The sequence below is a fragment of the Carassius auratus genome, unplaced genomic scaffold (genome assembly GCF_003368295.1).
Source record: "Carassius auratus strain Wakin unplaced genomic scaffold, ASM336829v1 scaf_tig00215208, whole genome shotgun sequence".
Classification (NCBI taxonomy): domain Eukaryota; kingdom Metazoa; phylum Chordata; class Actinopteri; order Cypriniformes; family Cyprinidae; genus Carassius; species Carassius auratus.
In genome coordinates this window covers 31274-36971 of record NW_020527985.1, presented here as the reverse complement: position 1 = coordinate 36971, position 5698 = coordinate 31274, and positions in this window count along the sequence as shown.

The following is a 5698-nucleotide window of genomic DNA, read 5'->3' as shown; positions in this document are numbered from 1 at the left end:
GTCAATAGCATGCAAGGAGAATGACTAACAGTCACGAAAACAACTTTTAACTGTTCATCCAGGTGTCAACTATAATGCACACCTTTTATATTTTTTGATAATTATTAAAATAAACTGTAAATCATGTGGAAAACAATTGCTACTTTTCATTACCGAATGGACTTAAATACAAATTTAAAGCTCAATAACATTTGAACAGAATGACTCACTTTCATAAAACATACTGTAAAGTGTTCATCGAGGTGTTAGCTACAATGCACACCTTTTTTATTTTTCATAATTATTCAAATAAACTTTAAATCATATGTAAAATATTGCTATTTTTCATTACCGAATGGGCTCAAATGTAAAATATGCCATAATTTGAAGCTCAATAGAATTTGAACAGAATGACTCACTTTCATAAAACATACTGTAAAGTGTTCATCTAGGTGTCAGCTATAATGCACACCTTTTATATTTTTCATAATTATTCAAATAGACTGTAAATCATGTGTAAAATATTGCTACTTTTCATTACCGAATGGGCTTAAATACAAATTTAAAGCTCAATAAAAATTGAACAGGATGACTCACTTTCATAAAACATACTGTAAAGTGTTCAACTAGGTGTCAACTATAATGCACACCTTTCAGATTTTTCATAATTATTCAAATAAACTGTTAATCATATGTAAAATATTGCTATTTTTCATTACGAATTGGGCTCAAATGTAAAATATGCCATAATTTAAAGCTCAATAGAATTTGAACCAAATGACTCACATTCATAAAACATACTGTAAGGTGTTCATTTAGGTGTCAACTATAAGCCACACCATTCAGATTTTTCATAATTATTCAAATAAACTGTTAATCATATGTAAAATATTGCTATTTTTCATTACCGAATGGGCTCAAATGTAAAATATGCCATAATTTTAAGCTCAATAGAATTTGAACCGAATGACTCACATTCATAAAACATACTGTAAAGTGTTCAACTATGTGTCAGCTATAATGCACACCTTTTATATTTTTCATAATTATTCAAATAGACTGTAAATCATGTGTAAAACATTGCTACTTTTCATTACCGAATGGGCTTAAATACAAATTTAAAGCTCAATAAAAATTGAACAGGATGACTCACTTTCATAAAACATACTGTAAAGTGTTCATCTAGGTGTCAGCTATAATGCACACCTTTCAGATTTTTCATAATTATTCAAATAAACTGTTAATCATATGTAAAATATTGCTATTTTTCATTACCGAATGGGCTCAAATGTAAAATATGCCATAATTTAAAGCTCAATAGAATTTGAACCAAATGACTCACATTCATAAAACATACTGTAAGGTGTTCATTTAGGTGTCAACTATAAGCCACACCGTTCAGATTTTTCATAATTATTCAAATAAACTGTTAATCATATGTAAAATATTGCTATTTTTCATTACCGAATGGGCTCAAATGTAAAATATGCCATAATTTGAAGCTCAATAGAATTTGAACCGAATGACTCACATTCATAAAACATACTGTAAAGTGTTCATCTAGGTGTCAGCTATAATGCACACCTTTTATATTTTTCATAATTATTCAAATAGACTGTAAATCATTTGTAAAATATTGTTATTTTTCATTACCGAATGGGCTCAAATGTAAAATATGCCATAATTTAAAGCTCAATAGAATTTGAACAGAATGACTCACATTCATAAAACATACTGTAAAGTGTTCAACTAGGTGTCAACTATAATGCACACCTTTCAGATTTTTCATAATTATTCAAATAAACTGTTAATCATATGTAAAATATTGCTATTTTTCATTACCGAATGGGCTCAAATGTAAAATATGCCATAATTTGAAGCTCAATAGAATTTGAACCGAATGACTCACATTCATAAAACATACTGTAAAGTTTTCATCTAGGTGTCAGCTATAATGCACACCTTTTATATTTTTCATAATTATTCAAATAGACTGTAAATCATTTGTAAAATATTGTTATTTTTCATTACCGAATGGGCTCAAATGTAAAATATGCCATAATTTAAAGCTCAATAGAATTTGAACAGAATGACTCACATTCATAAAACATACTGTAAAGTGTTCAACTAGGTGTCAGCTATAATGCACACCTTTTATATTTTTCATAATTATTCAAATAGACTGTAAATCATATGTAAAATATTGCTATTTTTCATTACCGAATGGGCTCAAATGTAAAATATGCCATAATTTGAAGCTCAATAGAATTTGAACAGAATGACTCACTTTCATAAAACATACTGTAAAGTGTTCATCTAGGTGTCAGCTATAATGCACACCTTTTATATTTTTCATAATTATTCAAATAGACTGTAAATCATGTGTAAAATATTGCTACTTTTCATTACCGAATGGGCTTAAATACAAATTTAAAGCTCAATAAAAATTGAACAGGATGACTCACTTTCATAAAACATACTGTAAAGTGTTCAACTAGGTGTCAACTATAATGCACACCTTTCAGATTTTTCATAATTATTCTAAATAAACTGTTAATCATATGTAAAATATTGCTATTTTTCATTACGAATTGGGCTCAAATGTAAAATATGCCATAATTTAAAGCTCAATAGAATTTGAACCAAATGACTCACATTCATAAAACATACTGTAAGGTGTTCATTTAGGTGTCAACTATAAGCCACAGCATTCAGATTTTTCATAATTATTCAAATAAACTGTTAATCATATGTAAAATATTGCTATTTTTCATTACCGAATGGGCTCAAATGTAAAATATGCCATAATTTTAAGCTCAATAGAATTTGAACCGAATGACTCACATTCATAAAACATACTGTAAAGTGTTCAACTATGTGTCAGCTATAATGCACACCTTTTATATTTTTCATAATTATTCAAATAGACTGTAAATCATGTGTAAAACATTGCTACTTTTCATTACCGAATGGGCTTAAATACAAATTTAAAGCTCAATAAAAATTGAACAGGATGACTCACTTTCATAAAACATACTGTAAAGTGTTCATCTAGGTGTCAGCTATAATGCACACCTTTCAGATTTTTCATAATTATTCAAATAAACTGTTAATCATATGTAAAATATTGCTATTTTTCATTACCGAATGGGCTCAAATGTAAAATATGCCATAATTTGAAGCTCAATAGAATTTGAACAGAATGACTCACTTTCATAAAACATACTGTAAAGTGTTCATCTAGGTGTCAGCTATAATGCACACCTTTTATATTTTTCATAATTATTCAAATAGACTGTAAATCATGTGTAAAATATTGCTACTTTTCATTACCGAATGGGCTTAAATACAAATTTAAAGCTCAATAAAAATTGAACAGGATGACTCACTTTCATAAAACATACTGTAAAGTGTTCAACTAGGTGTCAACTATAATGCACACCTTTCAGATTTTTCATAATTATTCTAAATAAACTGTTAATCATATGTAAAATATTGCTATTTTTCATTACGAATTGGGCTCAAATGTAAAATATGCCATAATTTAAAGCTCAATAGAATTTGAACCAAATGACTCACATTCATAAAACATACTGTAAGGTGTTCATTTAGGTGTCAACTATAAGCCACAGCATTCAGATTTTTCATAATTATTCAAATAAACTGTTAATCATATGTAAAATATTGCTATTTTTCATTACCGAATGGGCTCAAATGTAAAATATGCCATAATTTTAAGCTCAATAGAATTTGAACCGAATGACTCACATTCATAAAACATACTGTAAAGTGTTCAACTATGTGTCAGCTATAATGCACACCTTTTATATTTTTCATAATTATTCAAATAGACTGTAAATCATGTGTAAAACATTGCTACTTTTCATTACCGAATGGGCTTAAATACAAATTTAAAGCTCAATAAAAATTGAACAGGATGACTCACTTTCATAAAACATACTGTAAAGTGTTCATCTAGGTGTCAGCTATAATGCACACCTTTCAGATTTTTCATAATTATTCAAATAAACTGTTAATCATATGTAAAATATTGCTATTTTTCATTACCGAATGGGCTCAAATGTAAAATATGCCATAATTTAAAGCTCAATAGAATTTGAACCAAATGACTCACATTCATAAAACATACTGTAAGGTGTTCATTTAGGTGTCAACTATAAGCCACACCGTTCAGATTTTTCATAATTATTCAAATAAACTGTTAATCATATGTCAAATATTGCTATTTTTCATTACCGAATGGGCTCAAATGTAAAATATGCCATAATTTGAAGCTCAATAGAATTTGAACCGAATGACTCACATTCATAAAACATACTGTAAAGTGTTCATCTAGGTGTCAGCTATAATGCACACCTTTTATATTTTTCATAATTATTCAAATAGACTGTAAATCATTTGTAAAATATTGTTATTTTTCATTACCGAATGGGCTCAAATGTAAAATATGCCATAATTTAAAGCTCAATAGAATTTGAACAGAATGACTCACATTCATAAAACATACTGTAAAGTGTTCAACTAGGTGTCAACTATAATGCACACCTTTCAGATTTTTCATAATTATTCAAATAAACTGTTAATCATATGTAAAATATTGCTATTTTTCATTACCGAATGGGCTCAAATGTAAAATATGCCATAATTTGAAGCTCAATAGAATTTGAACCGAATGACTCACATTCATAAAACATACTGTAAAGTTTTCATCTAGGTGTCAGCTATAATGCACACCTTTTATATTTTTCATAATTATTCAAATAGACTGTAAATCATTTGTAAAATATTGTTATTTTTCATTACCGAATGGGCTCAAATGTAAAATATGCCATAATTTAAAGCTCAATAGAATTTGAACAGAATGACTCACATTCATAAAACATACTGTAAAGTGTTCAACTAGGTGTCAGCTATAATGCACACCTTTTATATTTTTCATAATTATTCAAATAGACTGTAAATCATTTGTAAAATATTGTTATTTTTCATTACCGAATGGGCTCAAATGTAAAATATGCCATAACTTGAAGCTCAATAGAATTTGAACAGAATGACTCACATTCATAAAACATATTGTAAAGTGTTCAACTAGGTGTCAACTATAATGCACACCTTTCAGATTTTTCATAATTATTCAAATAAACTGTTAATCATATGTAAAATATTGCTATTTTTCATTACCGAATGGGCTCAAATGTAAAATATGCCATAATTTAAAGCTCAATAGAATTTGAACCGAATGACTCACTTTCATAAAACATACTGTAAAGTGTTCACTTAGGTGTCAACTATAAGCCACACCATTCAGATTTTTCATAATTATTCAAATAAACTGTTAATCATATGTAAAATATTGCTATTTTTCATTACCGAATGGGCTCAAATATAAAATATGCCGTAATTTGAACCTCAATAGAATTTGAACAGAATGACTCACATTCATAAAACATACTGTAAAGTGTTTATCTAGGTGTCAGCTATAATGCACACCTTTTATATTTTTCATAATTATTCAAATAGACTGTAAATTATGTGTAAAATATTGCTACTTTTCATTACCGAATGGGCTTAAATACAAATTTAAAGCTCAATAAAAATTGAACAGGATGACTCACATTCATAAAACATACTGTAAAGTGTTCATCTAGGTGTCAGCTATAATGCACACCTTTTATATTTTTCATAATTATTCAAATAA